Here is a 23,231-nt window from a genome sequence, read left to right as displayed (position 1 = left end):
GATTAATAGAGCACTACTCTTCATTTCATATATATTTGAGAAGTATTTATTTACATTGTACCATCACCATAAGGAAAGTGAATTTGGTTAAGCCTTTTTAGAGAACAAACTGGTAAAACAAATCCTATGTTCACATTCTTTATCCTAGTAAATCTACTTCTAGAACTTATACTTAGGAAATAAATACAATGAAAGGTTTATATATAAATATGTGTCACTACCATGTTATTTTAAATAGCTAGGATTGTAATCAACCTAAAATTTCCCAGACTATAAAATAGAGTAAATAAAGTATAGTCCTGCCATATGGGCTATAATGACATAGGAAAATGCTTATAAAACAATGTTACAGGAAAAAGTTGTATTAAAATAGCATATGCAATAATTCTAACTTCACTAATACATTTATGAAAAAAAATAAGAAACCATTGTTAACTTTATATATCTGGATTGGGGGACTTGTAGCAATTTTTTCATTGTTGTTAATCCTCACCCAAGGATATTTTTCCCATTAATTTGTAGAGAGAGTGGAAGGGAGGGGGAGAGACACATCGACTGATTGCCTCCTGCACACGCCCCAACTGGTGCCAGTGTTGGAGACCACAACCGAAGTACATGCCCTTGACCGGAATCAAACCCCAGACCCCTCAGTCCACTAGCCTACATTCTAACCACTGAGCCTAACCAGGGCTTAGAGCAATTTTTTTTTTTCCACATACTCCTGTTTTTTTCCCAGTTGTCTAAGATGAATACATTTATTTTTAAAATGAGAAAATAATACTGTGGATAATACTTTTCACACCAAGCAGAAAATATAGATTAGTTCCTTTTCAAAAAACAGAAGTATGTACCGATGAAAGAAGTAAAAATGAAAATCTAAAAAAATCTAATAAATGCTATGAACGGAATTTTTAATAGTCTGGATTTTTAATTCATATTTTCAGATGTCAGAATACATTAAGCACATTATTCATTTGTTTTCTAATTCACATATATAAATTAACAAATCTCAAAAAGCTCCGTGGTTTTGTGAATTACTGATGTTGTCACCTGATAGAGACTTAATTCCAAGAAAAATATACAAATCACTACATCACAAGCACAAATCCTTCTGACACAAATGCAATTTCTGTGGCAACAATAAAATATTGACTTAGCTTTATTTTTTTTTAAATATATTTTATTGATTTTTTACAGAGAGGAAGGGAGAGAGACAGAGAGTTAGAAACATCGATGAGAGAGAAACATCGATCAGCTGCCTCCTGCACACCTCCCACTGGGGATGTGCCCGCAACCCAGGTACATGCCCTTGACCGGAATCGAACCTGGGACCTTTCAGTCCGCAGGCTGACGCTCTATTCACTGAGCCAAACCGGTTTCGGCAGCTTTATTTTTTTTATTTTATGACATTTACTAATGACAAAGTTAAAAGAAGTCTAATATTTTTCTTTATTATAAATGTAAACTATCTCATCTTGAGAAAATTAAGGTAAATACCTTAGAAAATTAAGGTAAATACTTGATAACCCCTTCATGCAGATGAGGACATTATACCAAAATGTAAAAGATAAAATATAAGACTTATGATTTTTCTGATCAAAACCTAGTCTCATAATCCAATTATTTTATCTACTACACAATAACACAAGTAAATATCCATAATATAAGAGAGTGGGATATGCACCATAACAGAGGAATTCAGTGGTGACTCACTAGAAGGAAAAACAGAGCCTCTACTTGCTACTTATACATGCTTAAATACATGTCAATTAACATGCAAACAGTATAGCAATGATTGAAAATCAAGTTAATTTTTAACCATGATTTAGGTAAGTTATAGTACAGAATTTGTTCTTCTTACAGAATGAGATTCCTAAAACATTCATCCGACAAATATTTATGCAACATTACTTCATTCTTGACAAGGGAAAACAAATAAATAAATAAAACAAAGATTCCTGTCCTAAAGGAACTTATCTAAAGGAACTCATCCATTTCAGGGGAAACAGACAATAAATACAATAAATAAGTTAGAGAGGCTGTTAGAAGGTGATGAGTGCTCTGCTAAAAATGAAAAGTAGTGCAGGGTGAGGTGAGCGAGTTTGTAGGTTGCAATTTTCAATGTGGGGAATTGGGGTTGGCATAGGCCTGGCTGAGAAAGTGGCCTTTGAGCAGTGTTGAAAGTGGACTAAGTTGATAGCTGTGGGGAAGGACAGCCACACCAAGGCCACAGAGAAGGAGCACTTGTGCTGTGTTCAAGGATCCAGGAAGCCAGCACTACTGCACCTGCAAAACACAGGGAAAGCCCTAGCCGGTTTGGCTCAGTGGATAGAGTGTAGGCCTGCAGACCGAAGGGTCCTGGGTTCGATTTCGATGAAGGACACATACCTCAGTTACAGGCTCCTCCTCCCCAGGCCGGGCCCTGGTCGGGCTCAAGCAGGAGGCAGCCAATCGATATGTTTCTCTCACATTGATATTTCTCTCGTTCTTTCCCTCTCCCACTCTAAGAAAAATCAATGGAAAAATATCCTCAGGTGAGGATTAACAAAAAAAAAAACAAAAACACAGGGCAAGGGGAGGCTGCGGCAGGTCCCCCTAGATTTTAAGGGCATGGGGTTTTACTCTTCTAATGGAATAATCACAAGGGTTTAAGTATAAAAACACATGAATAATCAACTTAAACAGTACATAATAGTTGAATCTGCACATTACACAAGATACACCTGAGGAAAGGAAAGCACTAGGTCTGTTTTCCAGTAATCCTTTCCCTGCAGGGCCCTTTAAGTGGCTGGTTTGGTTAAGCTGCCAGGAGTCCTTTACTAGAAAGTATTCGAAATATTCCCAAAGCACTGTAAAGTTCACAAAGGCAATTTTTGGACAAACTCAGTTAATTCTATTGATTTACAAAACTGTTTGTTTTTTTTAATGTAGAATTAGTCTGGGGGTTAGGGGGTGGAAGGAATAGCCAAGCATGTTTGGAAGGTGAGAAATAAAAAGTTAATTACAACAGCTTAGTTGCAACATAATCCCTCACACCCCTCAGAAGTCTAAGGGTCAGCCCTAAAGAATGCTCCCACAAGGGTCTACACACAAGGGGTAGAGGGGTGCACAGATGTCTGAGCCTAGCCACAGGGACCCTCTCAGACAGCCCTTTCCCTTCCAATACTTTGTAAGCCATCCCCAGGTTAAATCCCCCACCATGGCTTCTATTTCAGTACCCCAGTCCCTCCCCTCAATATGTGTGTTCAGGCTCCTTCTGTTACCCCAGTCCCTCCCCTCAATATGTATGTTCAGGCTCTTTCTGTTACCCCAGTCCCTCCCCTCAATATGTATGTTCAGGCTCTTTCTGTTACCCCAGTCCCTCCCCTCAATATGTGTGTTCAGGCTCCTTCTGTTACCAGATATATATCCACCTGCTCACTTTCCAAAAAGCTGCCTGCTTCAGGAAGGTTCTCTAATGCTCTCGACCTCAAGTGTCTCTCTCCTGGGATTCTTATATGCGGGCTTGCATTTATTGGGCAGAGGCAAACTGCCTGGGTTCTAGGATCAAACTCACCTGGATGGGAATCCAGCTCTGATACTGATCAGCTGTGTGACCTTGAGCACTTTAACCTTCTCAGCTTCAGTTTCCTATCTGTACCAGGAGAACATCTTCCCCATTGGCTTATTAGTAGCCTTACTTGAGAAGGTCAGGTTACGTACACATCATACTACACCTGGTGGTGAGGTGGCTTTAATAAATGGCAGTCTCCTTCCTTCCCACTAACATCCCCACCTTGGTTCAGGTCATCCTCACTCTCCTCACGGCCACCTCCAACAGTCTCCTGGGCACTGTAATCATTCTCTGATCCACTCAAATCCATTTGTAATTGATGTAAAAGTGTGCAGGTCTCCCCCCTACCCCCTCACCCCGGCTTGGGCTGCTGGAGGGCAGGGATTTTTGTCACAGTTACTTTGCCAGCAGATCTATTTTGCTGGGTGTCAAGCATACTGGACCATCCTTTCAGCTGCTGAGCCTCTCATGTACTGTCATTTTTCTTTGGGGCTGAGAACTCTAAGCAGTGGCAGTTTCCATTGCCTTCCCAGGGCCAGCCTGTTGCCTGGGCCTCGAGAGACTGACAGCTGAGATGTGAGGTAAGCAGACAGACTGAATAGGTACTGCACATACAAATTTACAATAAGGGTGGATCAACCTTCATCATCATCAAGAAGTAAAAATCCCACCTCTGTCCACCCTTTTGTTAACAATTCCCTTGGATCACTGATCACTGCTTGTCTTACAGTTTGTGTTTGCTTTTTTTCTTTTGCCTTTGCTTTTTAATGTGGCAAGGACCTTGTTTCCCTCCTCTTTGAACACCTAGGCCTACCAAACGGTAGGGAACATTTTAGGTCAATGGTTTTCAACCTGACTACACAAGAGAATCATCTGAAGAATTTTGTTTTCTTTTTCCAATACAGGTATCTGAGTAATATCACAAACCAAGTGAATCATAATCCCCAGAGTTGGGGCCTGCCACAAGCAGTTTTATAATTCCCCCCAGGTGACTCGAATGTGCAGCCAGGGTTAAAACTCACTAAATTGGATAAACTACAAGCACACCTCATTTTATTGTTCTTTGCTTTACTGCACTTCACAGATGTGTTTTTCACAAACTGAAGGCAAGACCCTCCACCAGCAAGAGTATGGCCCACCTTACTGTAAAACTCGATTTATTTCGGTGGTCTGGAACCAATCCTGTAATATCTCTGTGTGCTTGTCTCATGAACTCAGTCTTCCGGTACTAAGCTTATCATCAAGGCATCTCCAAAGATCCACACGTGTAGATATGGGGGACCTGCTGATTTACCTGCCTGGTGCACACCATCGCTTCTCTGTCCTGGGGGTGAGCCCACCCTGACCACAGCTCATGGGAGCAGAGCTCAACACTAACCCCAAGCAGAGCTAATCAGATGCTTACTATCCCCAAAACCTGGATTTGGGATTCAGAGATGAGAATCAGGAGCTGCTCTTGAGTAGGCCAGAGGCATATAAATGCATGTGGAATTGGGAGGCTCTGGGCTTGGTTGTGTGAAGGCTGAAGCAGTAGAAGCTGCATGATGCAGAGATACAACAGTGGGGCAAGTGCCCAGTGAGAAACAAAACGAAGCTGTATGACCCCAGAAAAAAGAATGAGAAAAGCAGCCAGCTTTCAGTTCTTGGCTCCAATCTCTTATAAGGACCAGTTACACTTCTGTGCTTGATCCCGGAAGACACCCCTCTCCATCTTTACAATTGCCCTTTCCAAGCTTAAACTAGCTACTGTACGGGGTCTGTTCCTTTAAGCCAAATAGGCCTTTACTGACACAGAACCCAAGATGCAAAATGGGTCCCTCAGGGCCCATCTGATCTAGCCCTCCTCACTATCATTACTATCAACATTTACTGAGCACTTTCCATAATTACTCATATACCCAACAATCCTATAAATTAGCCATTATCCCCATCCTAGAGACCAGGAAATCAAGTGCCACAGAAGTAATTTGCCAGAGTGGTGAGTCACCAGGCTGGGAATGGAACCTGAGTCACTGTGACTCCCAAACCAGGCTCATTCCCCTTCCCTACCTCGTCCCCACTGCTCCATGGAACAGCTGCTGTAAACAGACCAAGGGAGGAAGACTCACAATGGAAATGAAGCTGTTTGAGTTGTTCGTGAGGCAAAGAACTTTGAAAAATAACTAAATCACCAAAGGAGAGGAAAAGGGCACAATTCCAGCTCTTATATGCAGTCCCAGAATTATGCATAAAATATCATTACAATTTACATTTCTTTTACAAATATTAACTAAGCAGATATAGTTATAGAGCACCTAAGTTAACCAGATATCAAACTAAGTCTGACATATAAACACTTACAAAACACAGCACCTGCCCTGAACGAATTTATCATCCAAAAGATTATAATGGGGGGCAGAAAGGAGAGATTGGCCTGGGTCACTTATTTTTTCCCCTTTATGGTGATTCAAAAAGTAATATAACAAAAGTAACTGTCTGCTGAGGCTACACATACTAAAATATATAGGGACTCCTCACCTAATGCTTTCCTTTACACTCATCATCCAAAGGAATTTGGGGAATTTGGAGAATTTGGAGAGATAACTCCTTAAACAGGATTAGATACAGAACAACCCAATACCTTACCAAACTTCCACTGTGTCACATGATGACACGGTGAAATTCCAACACATAACCTTCTATGTCACAAATTAGGTTTTCAAACACCAATTCCTGTATTTAAGCTGCAAGCTCAAACAGCTGCAGCCTACACTGCCCTTGGCAATCGTCCAGCTGGTAACTCCAAAGGAGACTTCAGCAATGGCTCTCCAGCAATGACCTAAGTGTACAGGGGTTGGCAAAAGCAGGTTTACAGTTGTGAGCATGCAAAACCCAGAGTTTATTCTTGTATCATTATAATCATAACCTTTTCCCATCCAAACAACTATAAACCCACTTTTGCCCACCCTGTACTTTTTAAAGGACTTCTAAAAGTACATAGTTTCGTGATTACTGCACCATTGGAGCACACTAACAAGGCAAGTCGATAAGGGTTATGGGCCATCAGTAGCTGCGAGCCACAGTACCCAATGACACTAATAATCTAGTGGGAATTACTGAGGACTGCAAATCTTGCAAGGATAGGGAGACAATTCTCCTATGCCTGATTCTTTTTTTTTATTGAGATATTATTCACATATGTTGTGTAAGTTTAAGGTTCACGCGTGTGATTTCATTCGTTTTTTGTGATGAGAACACTAAAGTTCTGGTCTCTTAGCAATTTTTAAGTATATAGTGCAGTATTACTGACTATAATCACTATTTTGTACACTATGTTCCCAGAATTTATTCATCTTCTAGATGCAACTTTGACCCTTTAACATCTCCCCAACACACCCATCCCACCAGCCCCAGGTAACCATCATTCCGCTTTTTGTTTCTACAAGTTCATCTTTTTTAGAATCCATACATAAGTGATATCCATATGTTCATATTGACCAATGTCACACCAATCAATTTAATCAATAAATATTTTTTAAATAATTAAGTGATTAATTTCTGTCTTTGCCTTCTCTCACTAAGCATAATGTCTTCAAGGCCCATTCATGTTGTCACAAATGACAGGATTTCCTTCTTTTTTGTGGCTACATAATATTCCAGTATGTGTGTGTGTATATCTTCTTTATCTGTTTAAAGACATTTAGGTTTTTCCCCATATTTTGGCTATTGTGAATAATGCTGCAATAAACATGGAAGTGCAGATAACTTTTTGAGATCCAGTTTTAATTTCCTTTGGAGACATATACATACATACATATATATATATCTCCAAAAGTGGGATTGTTAGATCCTGGTAGTTCTATTTTTAATTTTTGAAGAACCTCCCTATTGTTTTCCATATTAACTGTACCAATTTACAATCCCACCAACAGTGCACAAGAGTTTCCCTTTCTCCTCATCCTTGCCAGGACTTATCTCTTGTCTTCTTCAATCCACTGACTTCTGAGTTAAGGGCCCAGCACACTTTCTCTTGTCTTCTTGATGATAGTCATTCTAACAGATGTGGTGTTCTCATGCCTGTTTTTGTCATCTCTGATGTTGTTTTATTCAAAAACCTATTCAAAAAGCTATTTCATAGCTTCAGAGGCTATGAAAGTGCACCATCTTTTTTTAAATGTGTTTTTAATGATTTGAGAGAGAGAGAGAGAGAAGAAGAAGAAGGAGGAGGAGGAGGAGGAGGAGGAGGAGGAGGAGGAAGGGAGAGGGATAGATAGAAACATCAATGAGAGAGAAACATCATCTATTGGCTGCCTCCTGCACGCCCCTTACTGGGGATCGAACCCACAACCCAGGTATGTGCCCTGACCTGGAATCGAACAGTGACTTCTTGGTTCCTAGGCTGACACTCAACCACTGAGCCACATGGGCCTGGCAAAGTCCACCAACTTAGCTAGAATAATAGGTGTGTGTTATCCAGCAGGGGTAAATCGTCACCGCATTAGCAGGCAGTATGATTTACAGATGAAGGAAGACTCTGAGGACCACAAGCAGTCCCTTTAAACATGAATGTTGGCCAAAGTCTGTCATTAGCCAGTAGCCACATATGACTATTTAAATTAATTCAAATTTAAAATTCAGCTTTTTGGTAGCATTAGCCACATGTGGCTAGAGCAGGGGTGGGCAAACTTTTTGACTCGAGGGCCACAATGGGTTCTTAAACTGGACTGGAGGGCCGGAACAAAAGCATTGATGGAGTGTTTGTGTGAACTAATATAAATTCAAAGTAAACATCATTACATAAAAGGGTACGGTCTCTTTTTTTTTAGTTTTATTCATTTCAAATGGGCCGGATCCGGCCCGCGGCCATAGTTTGCCCACGGCTGGGCTAGAGACTATCAACTTAAACGAGGCAGAAGAGAATATTTCCATCATCCCAGAAAGTTCATCACTGATACAGGCAATAAAAAAACGCTATAGAAATGTACTAGTATGTGCTCATGTTGAAAGGAGATTTAAGAGAAGAAAACCAGCCCTAACCGGTTTGGCTCAGTGGATAGAGTGTCAGCCCGCGGACTCAAGAGAAGAAAACCAGAGATAGTGCTTGGGAAAACTAATTTGAAAGAGTGAGAAGAGGAATGAACAAAGATCTGAAGAAAAGAACACATGATGGCAAAAACTTCAAGAAATGACAGATTAGTGCTAATACTGTGAAGAAATCAAGTAAGATGAAGCTTGAATATCAGCCACTGGGTTGGCAATTACTGATCCACCAAAGCAATTTCAGTGGAATGATGGAGCAAAGGCAAAGTTGAGGAACCCACGGGAAGCAGCTGAATCCCTCCTTTAAAGGTGCACCTACCTTTTACCAAAGCCATCATAAGAGCAGCAACAAGATAAGAGCTGTTCAGTACTCATGTGTCAACCTCCATTACAACACACTGAATCATCATGTCTAACCTATAATACAGGTACTAATGTTCCCATTTAACAAATGAAGAAAGAAAACGCAAAAGTAATTTTCAAAGATCACATAGCTATCAAATATAGAGCCAGGATTTAAACCTTGGTTAACTCCAGGATCTGAGTTCTTTTTTAAAATATATTTTTATTGATTTCAGAGAGGAAGGGAGAAGGAAAGAGAGAGAGAAACATCAATGATGAAAAAGAATCATTGATCAGCTGCCTACTGCACGCCTCCTACTGGGGATCGAGCCTACAACCTAGGCATGTGCCCCTGGCTGGAATCGAACCCGGGACCCTTCAGTCCACAGGCCGACACTCTATCCACTGAGTCAAACCAGTCAGGGCAGGGATCTGAGTTCTTAAAGATTATACAAATTGGACTCCCTGGGAACCTTCACACTTGTTGGTTCACACCTCTCTTTTTCCATACCAGAATGAATGTGAGCCTCTCAAAGTCAAGTTCAAATTGTAACAACTTTTGCTATGCTTGATATAAAGGGCATGCAAATATTTACTGAGTAAATGAAACTGCTTCAGAGAATTTGGCTAAAAGGGTCAAGGGAAAGGGGAAGGGAGGCTATTTGCTTTTGCTTCTGCTTTTTCTTTAATAGTGGAAGACATGAGAGCATTCTTATGGGAAGGAGCCAACCTTCCTAATTCCGCAACCCTTTAATACAGTTCCTCATGTCGTGGTGACACCCAATTTCATTGTTACAAATTGAAAATAATTAAAGCATAGTGATTAATCACAAAAACAATATGTAATTATATATGTTTTCCGATGGTCTTTGGCGAGCCCTGTGAAAGGGTGTTTTGATCCCCAAAGGGGTTGCGACCCACAGGTTGAGAACGGCTGCAAGAGTGAAACATTCCTAATGGGGTGGGGCTGGGTCAAGAACAGTGGTAAAGGAATTAACCTTGTTCAGGAAAACAGACATTTCTTCTGTGGATATTGGAGAAGAAAAGATGAAGAGTTGCAGATACAGAAGATTACAGCTGCAATAGCAGGAAATTTAGCGAGTTCAAGCAATATGGCCTTTATTTTCTCTCTGGAGAAGGATCAAAGTGAGTTCCAAGAGTGAGGGTAACCATCTTTTAAAATCTTTTAAGTGAATGCTGTGGTATTTTCCCATGTGGGTACAAAGTGAGTGCTTTACATACACACAGAATATCATTAAAGGAGACAATAGAAAATAATAGAAGTGATCATTACCTCTGTATGGGAAAAGCCTGAATTGGTGGTCTGGGCTGTAAGGAAGGCTTAGTTAATTTCACTCTGTACTCATAACACTGTTGTGCTTAAGAGGTGCATACATCACTTTTTCAATTAAAAAAAAAAAAAACTATTTACAACAAAAAGGGAATCAGGCCCATAGAGAGAGTAAAGAGAGTGATAACGGTTTAGCCTAAATGCTGAGAGAAATGGAAAAGGAGGCAACCAAGAGCTAGTTCAAAGTCAGGGCTCTGGAGCCAGGCTGACTGTGTTTATAGTCATCATTCCTCATTCCCGGTTGGGGCACCTCGGGAAAGTTCCGAAGCCTCTTCCCCACCTCTGTCCCATCATGTGCAATGCAAGGGTGGTGAGAGTGCCTGCTTCAAAGCAGTGTTAGAGTAAGTGACAAAACATGTGCCTAGCCCACTGTGGGAGCTGGATAAAGGTGGCTATTGTGATGATGATTAATATCCAGCATCTTTGAGGACCCAGCTAATCAGCAGGCCATGTGTATACCCGAAGTCTAAGGGCATCAGTTCACATAGCTGGGAGGTTTCCACCAGGATGCAGCAGCCTGGTTCAGCCACAGAGAAGCCTGTCAGGTGGCTACAGGCTTGGAGATCTGAGGCAAATGAACAAGGAGGCCAGACATTCTATTATTTATTTACTAGAGGCCCAATGCACAAAATCGTGCACAGGTGAGGTCCAGCCAGCTCGGCCCCAATCAGGGCAGATCGGGGCTAGGCCTGTCAGGAGGAGGAGATGGTGGGAGGTTGGCCAGCTGGCCCACCGTGATCAGGGCCAGATCAGGGCCCCCCCCCCCCATCAGGGCCGGACCAGCTGGGGAAAAGGGCCGTGGGTGATTGGCTGGTGGGCCGAATAGGGGAAAGGCCTGCCATGGGGAGGAGTTGTGGGTGGTGGGCCAGCTGGCCCCGCCCCTGATTGGGGTGGGTCGGGGGTGCCAATCAGGGGCCAGTGGCCTGGGGTAGGGACCATGGGTGGTTGGCCAGATGGCCCTGCCCCTCATCGGGGTGGGGCCAGGCGTGGGGAGGAGCTGCAGGAGATTCGCCGGCCAGCCCTGCTCCCTATTGGGATGGGGGGGTGCGATCAGGGGCAGGCCGGCTGTGGGGAGGGGCTGTGGGCATCTCGTGGTGGGGCGGGCTGATCGGGGCATGGCTGACCAGTGGGGGGGTGGGGGGGGATGAAAGGGGACAGGCCCGGTCTTGACCGGGGTGGGAGAACCCAATCAGGTGCAGGCACGCAGGGGGGAGGGGCCGTGAGGTTGGCTGCAGGCCCCACCCCCTGATCAGGGAGTTCGCTGGCCACAGTGGGCATCATAGCAACAGGTCATTAGGTCTTTATGGCTATTATGGTAGCTGCCTTTTTATATATATAGATACTAGAGGCCTGGTGCACAAAAATTTGTGCACTCGGGGGGGGGGGGGGTAGTCCCTCAGCCCGGCCTGTACCCTCTCGCAGTCTGGGACCCCTCGGGAGATAATATCCTGCTGGCTTAGGCCTGCTCCTGGGTGGCAGAGGGCAGGCCCAATCCCTAGGTGCAGCCCCTGGTCGGGATCAGAGCAGGGCTGATTGGGGAGTTGGGGCGCCGCCCCCTGTCATGCACAGAGCAGGGCGGATCAGGAGGTTGTGATGCCACCCTCAGTCACACTCAGGGTAGGGCCAATTGGGGGGTTGGGGCACTGCCCCCTGTCACACTCAAGGCAGGGTGGATGGGGAGGTTGAGGCACCACCCCATCACGTACAGAGCAGGGCCCATCAGGGGGGGTGGGGCTCCGTACCCTGTCACACACAGAGCAGGGCTCATCAGGGGGTTGGGGAGTTCCCCCCTGTCACGCACAGAGCAGGGCCGATCAGGGGGTTGAGGAGCTCCCCCCTGTCACAGAGTAGGGCCAATAGAGGAGTTGGGGCACCGCTCCCTGTCACACACAGAGCAGGGCGGATCAGGGGGTTGGGGCGCCATACCCTGTCACACTCAGGGCAGGGCCGATGGGGAGGTTATGGCTCTACCCCATCACACACAGAGCAGGGCCCATTGCGGGGGGGTAGGGGTTGAGGCACCGCCCTCTATCACCCACAGAGCAGGACAAATCAGGGGGGTGGGGCGCCACACCCTGTCACACACAGAGCTGCAGGGCGATCAGGGGGTTGGGGCACCTTCCCCTGTCACGAACAGAGCAGGGCGGATAGGGAGGTTGTGGCCCCGCCCCGTCACACACAGAGCCGCAGGGCGATCAGGGGGTTTGGGTGCTTCCCCCTGTCACGCTGATCCCGGTGCCGGAAGGCCTTGTGGCTCCACTGATTCTGGTGCTGGGAGGCATATTACCCTTTTACTATATAGGATAGAGGCCTGGTGCACAGGTGGGGGCCGGCTGGTTTGCCCTGAAGGGTGTCCTGGATCAGGGTGGGGGGGTCCCACTTGGGTGCCTGGCCAGTCTGGGTGAGGGGCTGAGGGCTGTTTTCAGGCTGGCGGGTGACAGAAGCTCCCAACTGCTCCTTTTTTTCTTTTTCTTTTTTATTCTGGGCCAGCTTTAGCTCTGAGGCTTGGCTCCAGCTCTTAGGCCTCTGTTGCTGAAAGCAGGTATCTGGTTTGCTTGGATTCTACAATCGAAACACTGTTTCAACTCCAGCTCTGAGATCCCAGCTCGCTGAAAGCAGGTTTCTGGAGTTTTGTTTAGCTTCTATATTTGTAACAATGTTTCAAACTGCAAGCTCAGAGGCCGGCAGCGGCAGGCGGGGAACGTTGGAGTTCTCCGTCACTGAAGCCAGCAAGCCTCATGTTCGCTTCAAGCTGCCTGGCTGCCGGCCACCGGCCACCATCTTGGCTGGCAGTTAATTTGCATATCACCCTGATTAGCCAATGGGAAGGGTAGCAGATGTATGGCTAATTACCATGTTTCTCTTTTATTAGATAGGATTCTGCCTTATGTCAGCTTGAGGAGATGAGGAGTAGGATGGTATCCTAGGTCAAAAGGAAGTCCAGGGCTACTTTTGGGTTTAGTGTCGGTTTAGTGTGGGACAAATGTCAGCAGGAGATTAACAGAGAAAGAAAGAGGCAAGGTCAAGGGGCTGGAGGTCTATGATCAAGAACTAAACCCCTTGCTGTGGTCCTCACTCAAATTAAGGTCCATTCCCTGGACACATTAATGCAGGTGTCCAGCAGGAAGGGTGGGATGAGGAGGGAAGTAAGGAGCAAGAGAAGAAAGGTCAAAATGCTGTCAATAACTGAGATCCTGTCACATCCCCTTCAAGATGGCCAACTCTAAAGAATTCAACACTACAGAGATGGGATCTTCCCTACTTTGGTGTCCACAAAAGAATAACACTAAAAATAGCTGTCACACAGCATGGAGAGACCTGGAGAGTATCATGCTAAGTGAAATAAGTCAGTCAGAGAAAGACAAGTATCACATGATCTCACTCATATGTGGAATCTAAGTAACAAAACAAACTGATAAACAGAGTAGATCTAGGGCCATGGAAGCATGGAACAGAGTGCAGAATCTCAGAGGGAAGGTGGGAGAGGATGGGTGGGTGGGAGATAATCAACCAAGATCTTGTATGCATATATGCATGGCCCATGGACACTGACAATGGGGTGGTGAGGGCCTTGTGGGGGAGGGAACAGGGGCGGGCTAGAGAGGGTCAATGGGGGAATAAGAGGGACATATGTAACACTTTCAACAATAAAGAATTATTAAAAAATAAATCCTATATAATAAAAGCATAATATGCAAATCAACCAAACAGAACGACCAGTAGGCGAGGTGTGGGGCCAGCAAGCAGGCGGTGCCAGGCCAGCCAAGGTGCGTGCCTGTGCGCAGAGGGGACAGCGATGGGGATGGAGGGGGGCAGCAACCAGCGGCAGTGACCAGCAGCAGTGGCAGGGTGATGGGGGGCAGGGCCAGCAACTCTCCAGCTGGTGCCATCCCCTGATTGGCCCACCGGGTAGACTCCCACAGAGGGAGGCCAGACTGCGGCTTAGGCCCACTCCTCGGGGGAAATGGGCCTAAGCCGTCATCCCCTGAGGCTCCCAGACTGCGAGAGGGTGCAGGCCGGGCTGAGATACCCACCTGAGTGCACAAATTTTCGTTCACCGGGACTCTAGTTAAGAAATAAAATAAAAATAGCTGTCACACTACTAGGTACTGTGCCCAAGCTACTGTAACATATACTACTTCAACTAATCCTCACAACAATCTCACAGTGTTGATACTGTGATTCTCTATTTCTTTTCACAAATAGGAAAACTGAGACACAGAAGTTAATTTGCCCAAGGACATACGGACATATTTTAATCCAGCCCAAGCCCTTTTTATCACAGTGGTTAGGGGTGGGGCTCAAAAGCCAGGTCCCTGGAGGAGCTTGAGCTGGCAAACTCAGTTCCCCAATGACCCAGATATAGTCTATGCCAGTGATGGCGAACCTTTTGAGCTCGGCGTGTCAGCATTTTGAAAAACCCTAACTTAACTCTGGTGCCATGTCACATATAGAAATTTTTTGATATTTGCAACCATAGTAAAACAAATACTTATATTTTTGATATTTATTTTATATATTTAAATGCCATTTAACAAAGAAAAATCAACCAAAAAAATGAGTTCGCATGTCACCTCTAACACGCGTGTCATAGGTTCGCCATCACTGGTCTATGCCCTCACCCACCACCACTGAAATCTTATCTAATAAAGAGGGAATATGAAAATTGACAGTCATGCCATAATGGTCAAGATGGCTGCACCCACAGCAGAGGCAGGGATTCCATAACATAAGATGGCTGCGCCCACAGCGGAGGCCGAGTTCCCATAACGAGCCTCAACAAGCAATCTGCAGGGACCTGAGGCTGCACCCCTCCTGGCAGGGCTTGACAGGGGACCTCAGGCTACCCCCACCGCCCTGGCGCCAGTTCAGGCAACTTGAGGCCGCACCCCCCACCTAGTGGGGTTTGATGGGGGTGGGGCCAGCTGGGTCTGTATCTAGCCCAGGGGTGGGCAAACTTTTTGACTCAAGGGCCACAATGGGTTCTTAAACTGGACCAGAGAGCCGGAACAAAAGCATGGATGGAGTGTTTGTGTGAACTAATACATGTTAACACTGCTGCTGGTGAAGGAGCGGAGGAGAGAGCAAGAGAACCCTCCGCTCTTTTGGCTCCGCGGGCCAGAAAGAACAGCCGAACGGGCCGGATCCGGCCCGCGGGCCGTAGTTTGCCCACGGCTGCTCTAGCCCAATGGGGGTGGGGCCGGCTGGGTCTGGGTCTCACGCGATTTCGAGGTGCACATGGGTGGGCAGGGACTTGACTCAGGTTCCCGTGGTGTGCCCCAAACTCTGACAGGAGGAAGATTTTCATATACATTTTACTAATTTTCTTTCATCTCTGACACTTCTATTATAGAGAAAGGGCAAATAGCAATATTAAAATATTTCCTCTAATTTCCTTTTAATGTGCACGAATTCCGTGCACTGGGTCACTAGTCTTTTATAAAAAGAAATAGACATTTATGGTATATCAATAAGATTTAAATTTAAATTAATAATAGATTGATTAATGAACCATGAGGTGTAAGGTTACAAGAGTAATTTTACATACATTTTCAATTAACCAAGCATTCACATTCCTACTATAAGCTCAAGCCTATACCAGACACCACCAAGAAAGTGATTCCCAAAAGCTTACAACCACATGCATAAAGCAACCAAAAGCAGACTACAGATAACATATTAATAGGAACAGAAGAGAGGCTAAGTTAGAACATGGTTTTAATTGAAGAACGTCACGTTCTATAAAGAAATGAAACTATCACATTGAATTCCTGATTGCAGATTATATGCATTGTATTTTTCATGTTCATTTCTCAGGTTGTCAAAGTTTTTATTTGAAATGAATGTAATTGCCATTATATATTGCATTCTACCCAAGGTATAGATAAACAAAAACAGCTTCATAATATGATACAGTCCATAATTAATGTCACCAATTTGCAGTTCCTAGTTAAAAACTCAATATTACAGAGTTTCATTTTATGATGCACAAATATCCACCTTGGCAAAATGTAGCAATAACAAGATAAACTCCCCACATCCTGAGAAGATACTTCATAATAAAATCAGCCAAATAAATGCAGTATTATGGATCTTACAATTAGACTAACCCATGAGCCTAAGAGTTTCAAGAAATTCTATACCATAAACACAAAAGAATCATGCACTTTTTTTTTCTTTCTTTCTTTCTTTTTAACTTCTAGAATGACATAGGATTAGCAATAATTTCCTTGAAGAGAGTTGAACAGGCAGTTAGCTATCTTTAACCCATGTTGGTCTGACCAGGGTCTCAGCTACCTGGATATACCCAAGTCCCTCAGCAAACAGAATGCCCTAAGAACATACTTGAAAGGAAGAGGGAACTAGGATTCAATGTATTTAAGATGGGCTATGATGCTCAAAGACAGAGAGATAGAAAGATATTGTATATTAATTCCATCCACAGATCTATTTTTAGAGAAAAGAGATAGATATAACTAAAACAACAACAAAACTAATCAAATTTTTTCAAAAGCCCTTACCTCAAGGAAATGAAAAGCAAAGATTATAAGGAAATATTGATAGGAAGGGAGAAAAATGAAAATTTCAATAGGATTTATAAAGTTTCATTTCTGAAGCTTATTGGTTAGTGTATAGTGTTCTATACCTCTTTATTATAATAAAATATTTTAAAGATTGCAAGAAAAATGTTTATCCTCAGAAAACTACTTAGAAGTAAACTCTTTTGAAGCACATTGATACATCCTAAATATTTACTAATCACTTTTAATCCATCACTAGACAAAGGACTGAAGGTGCAAAACCTTTGCCTGGTTCAAATACTTTTCTAACTTCTTCATTTAAAGTCATCTCCAGATTCCTCAAACTGAGGCCTGCAGAACCCTTCCACAGACTCTCCAATTATATAAGAATTTTTAAATTGTGCGTTTTCCCAGAATTATCTTAAACAGTAGAAGTAATGTAAGTATATTCTGGACAATCTGAATGACCACTCTACAACCATGTTCTGGCAGGCACTATGGGTGGCCACACTTGCATTGGGTGTATACCAATATGGTGACAGGGGAAGGCCAAAAACAACAGCATCATGCCAGGTAGGTTTTTACAAGCCTCCTCCACTTGGGAAGTATTCAGTTCCAAATGGTTGCTCATAATTCCAAAACAACACTACTCAAGGAACCATGTTCCCAGAGCTGTGGAAACTTAAGAGAAAAATAAATACAGATGCTTGTAATCTTGACTGTGATTCCTTCTGCTCTTTTTTCAACAATTTCATACAATTTGCTAAAAAAAAAGTTTACATATGGCTATTTTTTTTTATCATAAACAGGCTTATAAGAGTTCACACTTCACGCACAGCCTCAAGTCAAGACCTTGTGGAAAAGGCAGGTGATGCTCGAAGACAGGCCTGAGTGCGTGGATTAATTGCTCTGTACTTAGCTTCCTCAGCCCCTGGGATTCCATTTCCAGCCAAGAGTCAAGATGACAAAAAGAAAACAGGAAATCATATATATCTTTCCACTATTAAATCCAATAATGACAATTTCAGCTGAACATCATTGTCAATCACATTAAATTGATGTTACTGTTCATTTGAATTTTATTGCCTCTACTGTTGCGTTGGAGTATATATATAAATCTGTTTTGATCTTATGGTTATGAAAAGCCATAAGCACAAAGAGTTATACGTAGTTTTATGTCTATACATACAAATATATGTAACATTTTTATTCTCATTCAAGTCCACACTGAAATATCACAGACTTTTTTCCTAAATTTGAGGTATTTCCTTTGTAGGTTTCTTTTTGTGAGTCTCATTGGTCCCAAGTTCCAGAGCTGTATGAGCTTCCTTAGAATAAAAACTGAGAACAGAATGACTTTGCCTCCACCACACCATGAGAAAAAAAGCCTGGCCCAATTAAGACTTTCTAGCATTAAGAAATTTATTCAAATATTCAATGTAGTATTCCCAGTGCCATGAATTCCAGACAAAAATTATACTACTACTATTACTACTAATGAAGACAACAGCAATCCTATAAATGGCAAAATTTACATGGAGTTCACTATTCTAAGCCCATCACATTAATTTTTAATCTTCCCACCAACTCCCTTTTACACATGAGCAAACAGAGGCACCGAGACTGGTTAAGTAACTTGCCCAAGTTCACACAACTGATAAGTGAAATAGCTAGGATTCAAGTCCTAAGAGCGGGATAAGTCAGTGCTCATTAATGTTATTCACAATGCCTCTTCTACAAAAAAAAAAAAAAAAACTGTAAGAAAGGATGGCAGTGGGTCTTTTTGCAGAATAAAATCTATGGCAAGCATTTCCAAGTAATTTTCATTAATTAGCTAGTAACCTGAATATTCTAGCACCAAAACTAACTTATTGAAACTCTTAAAATTCTCCCCTAAGTTAATAATAATGATTTGATTTGCTATTTGAGAAAATGATCCCCAATGGTAAGGTATTTCAATGCCACCATACTGCTAGTGAGAGAAAAGTTACCTTTAAAGATCCTGTTCAAAGAAAGCTATGCTTTGATCTTTAATATCCCATGAAGTAAAAGGTTATGCTTAATCTATATTTTACAGATCTAAAAGTCAAATTAGTTTCTGAGATAAACAAGTAGAGTGTGATGGTAAGCATATTCTGTAGCATTCATTTCACTCTTAGTTTGGAGGATACTATATGCTGAATTAAAGACAATTACAGTAGTGTAATACGTAGCAGTTTTTTCTTGCATTATTCTGCAAGCATAAACAAGTTATACACATGTTAATTTACATTGTACATAAAAAGCCAATTTTAAATCCAATTTATAAGGCAATAAATATATAAAAATTCTAGGACACAGCAATAAAGTTATGCCATAAAGTAGACTTAATTTGAGACAACAATAATAAAAACATGACAAATTTTAGCATTCTACCAACTACACAAAGGTGTTTCAGGTAACATCTGTTCAGAAGCAATTGCTACCAGACTAAATGAGATGCCAGTGTAATAAATGTATGTGAGTTTGCTTGCTTCATAATTAAAGACATGAGTCTTTGAAAAAAAGCAATTAAGCCATGCTCTAAATCTGAAATCATCCCTATGTCCACCCCTTTTAACCCACAAAGAAAAGATCCAGAGTAATCCAGAAGTAATAAATACTATATCATCTACTTTCAGCAGCTAGTTGTACTCTCCAAAACCCAGTTGATATAATTGTTTCTTTTGAAAAAAATCGTATATTAAAGAATAAAAAAACTTCATAGTCTCTATTAGGAAGAACAGAAAGTAAAAAAAAAAAAAATTAAGTCTGGGAAAATTCAGAGTAATTTACCTAGAAGACTGGCCTGAATAAAATAATTTTACCTGCCCTGGCCAGGTGGCTCAGTTGGTTGGAGCATCAAAAGGTTGTGGGTTCAATTCCTGCTCAGGGCACATACCTAGGTTGTGGGCTTGATTCCTGGTAGGGGCTTACGGGAGGCAACAGATTCATGTTTCTTTCTCACATCCATATATATAAATATACATATAAATATACACACACACACACACACACACACCTATACTAATAAAGAGCTAATATGCTAATGGTCGATACACTGTAACGGTAACAACCAGGTCATCAGCATATTAGCTGGGGCATTGCTCCAGATACGGGGCAGAAGCAAGGAGGCGCCCAGAGGCGGGACCATCCCGTGCTGGGGAGGGCATGGGTGAAGGCCCATAGCGCCCTCCTCACCAGTCCTTCACCACCCACCGCTTGCACTCTGAGTGCCCCGTGGCCCACCTGCCAAGGGAAGGAGCACAGCGCAGCAGGCGGGAGGCTTCCACGCTCTCCTCCAGTGCCATGACAGGGCTGATACGCCGCATTGCTCTGGAGATGGGGCGGAAGCAGGGAGGTGGCCAGAGAAGTTGGGACCAGCCCTAGGCAACTTGAGGGACTGAGGGCGGGGCTTGAAGCGGCCAGAGAAGGCCAGAGGGTTTGGGGGCTGGGCCAGGCATGCTGGAGCTCTACATGGAGAGGTTGGGTGTCAAGGCAGGGCTGCAGGCGAATGGGCAGTGCCACACAATTTTGAATCGTGCACTGGGCTCCTAGTATAGCCTATATAATAAAAGGCTAACCTGCAAATCAACCGAGCGGTGGAATAACTGGTGACTATGATGCACACTGACCACCAGGGGGCAGACGCTCAGCGCAGGAGCTGTCCCCTAGTGGTCAGTGCACTCCCATGGGGGAGTGCCACTCAGCCAGAAGCTGGGCTCACAGCTGGCAAGCGCAGCGGCGGTGGCAGGAGCCTCTCCTGCCTCTGAGGCAGCGCTAAGAATGTCTGACTGCCGGCTTAGGCCTGCTCCCCATGGGTTCCTGCACCGTGAGAGGACGCAGGCCAGGCTGAGGGACCACCCCGCCCCTCCCCCCCCCCCTCCCCAGTGCACAAATTTTGTGCACCGGGCCTCTAAAATATATATATTTATATATATTTTTTACTGGGACATATTTTTATATATCTTCCTTCCCCTCTAAAATCAATAAACATATCCTCAAGTGAGAATTAAAAATAATAATAATAATAATTTTACCTTATGAAGGTTTCAGTGTTTGATGGGTTAGGTCAGTGGTCGGCAAACTGCGGCCCCTTGAGTGTGGCTCTTCCACAGAATACCACATGCGGACACGCACGTACAGTGCGATTGAAACTTCGTGGCCACGCTCAAGGAACTAAAGAGCCACATGTGGCTCGCGAGCCGCAGTTTGCTGACCACTGGGTTAGGTGGAATATGACTTGAATAAAACTCAGGTGCCTAAAGCCTTCAACAAAGAATACTACCTCCAATTCTTGACTCATTAACTCTAGGACAACTGAAAACATCACTTTAGCTACAGACTCCAAGAAGAAGTAAATTCAAAAAAGGGCACAGAGACATCACCTCCATCTTTTCTCAGCTTTCTAGCAATTATGAAAATGACACAACAGCCCTGGCCGGTGTGACTCAATTGGTTGGGTGTTGTCCCATGAACGAGAAAGTCACAGGTTCAATTACTGGTCAGGGTACATGCCCACCCAGGCTCTATTCCAGTAGGGGGCATCCAGGAGGCTGGTAGATGTTTCTCTCTCACCAATTTTTCTCTCTCCCTCTCCCTTCCACTCTCTCTAAAATAAACAAAAACATTTTTTTTAAATGATACAGCAGACCAATATGAGTGATGGTTCTTGTTGTTATTCCAGAGGACCAAACTGTGGTTATCTTATACTCTCCCAAATCACAAACCTTCCAAAGTAAAACACTACAAGAAAGAGATTTAAGTGAGTCTAATTGTTCTCCTGCAACATACATTTTTAACCTGTTAAAATAAACCTTTCAACATGGTCACCCTGGAAGCTATGCCTGCTGTTGTCTCCTATGCTGCTATGATAAATTATCACAAAGTTGATGGCTTGAAACAAAAATGGTGTCCCTCAGTTCTGGAGGCCAGATGTCCAACATCAGACTCACTGAGCTGAAATCAAAGTGTCTCCTGCTGGAGACTCATGGGAGAATGGTTCCTTGTTCCTTCCAGCGTTTTTGGTTTGTGACTGCCAACACCAATCCCTGCCTTATAGTCACATTTCCTTCTCTTCTGTGATCAAATCTTCCTCTGCCTCCCTCTTATAAGGATACTAGAAGGCCAGCACCCGAAATCCTATGGCCCTGCCCACCCAAGCGCACCTTCCCTCACTCACAGCCCCGCCCACCCTGCCGGTCTTTGGTCCTTACAGTGTTAGCGCCACAGGCTTTTTATTTATTTATTTTTTTAAATATACTCTTATTGATTTCAGAGAGGAAAGGAGAGGGTTAGAGAGATAGAAACATCAATGATGAGAGAGAATCATTGACCGGCTGCTTACTGCATGTCCCCTACTAGGGATCAAGCCTGAAACCCAGGCATGTGCCCTTAGCCTGAATTGAACCTGGGACCCGCCCCCAGTCTGCAGGCCGATGCTCTATCCACTGAACCAAACCGGCGAGGGCAGGCCATGGGCTTTTTTATATAGAGAGATACAAGTTTGCATTTAGGACCAATTCTTGATAATTCAAGATAATCTCATTATTAAACCCTTAATTTAATCATGCCTCAAAGTCCTTTTTTGGAACATTGACAGGTTCTGGGGATTAGGGTGTGAATATCTTTGGGGGTAGGGGTCATTATTCAGCCTGCCACAGCTGCTTCCAAATAAACCCAAAGCAATTAGGCAAGCATGTGCTAATCTCTTCAAGCCTACTGTGATTTTAACTACAGTCAAATTCTCAGTACAATAAACAAAAGTTCTCCAACATAATACCCCTTCACCCTCACAAACAGCCTATAACCAGGAAATTGCTAATTCTATATTCCTTAAAGGCATTACTAACTACTGTTAATGGTTCCTGAATGACAAAAGGAGCAGTAGAGATTAAAACTCCCTCCCAAGAGCATGGGAGAGCAAAGACAATTTGCCTGGGTTCAAATTCCAGTCTCACCAACTGGCAGCTATGTCACCTAAAGCAATTTAACCTCTGTCCCCAGTTTTCCCATCCAGCAAACAAAGCCAATAATCTACTTCATAGCATTGTTGTACGCATTAAAGGAGTTGATATTTGTAAATCACCTAGAACTGTGCTTGACTCACTCATAACTGTTATTACTAATGATGCCCAAACACTGCAGACATACAGATATTAATGGACAGGGTGAAAATCTCTCACAACCAAAACTGTAATGATATAATTAAGCAATAATTAACAACCTATTCAATGGAAACCATAAGATTAGATGAAAGTTTTACACTAAAGGCTGTAAGAACTTTTAAAGGATATTCCTAATTAAAAAGAGCTACTCTGCCAAGTTGGGTTACCAAACTTACAGGCCTCCTTTCAAAAGACTGTCCCACATCCTAGAGATAGAGACTTCTCCAGAAGCCACAAATCCTGCTCTCACTCTGGATCTG

The 23,231-nt window shown here is 43.3% G+C and overlaps 1 protein-coding gene across 4 annotated transcripts in view; it reads right to left on the bottom strand.

Annotated features, from left to right (window-relative positions):
* DIAPH3 (diaphanous related formin 3) overlaps positions 1–23,231 on the bottom strand; it is a gene marked incomplete at its 5' end in the record, with an annotated part of 567,305 nt that overhangs the window by 539,800 nt on the left and 4,274 nt on the right. The window lies entirely within an intron of this gene.

This window comes from Myotis nattereri, assembly GCF_964212035.1.
Source record: "Myotis nattereri genome assembly, chromosome: 2".
Taxonomy (NCBI): Eukaryota; Metazoa; Chordata; class Mammalia; order Chiroptera; family Vespertilionidae; genus Myotis; species Myotis nattereri.
Note: the sequence above shows the minus strand (reverse complement) of the source record. Positions and strands in the feature narration are given on the sequence as shown.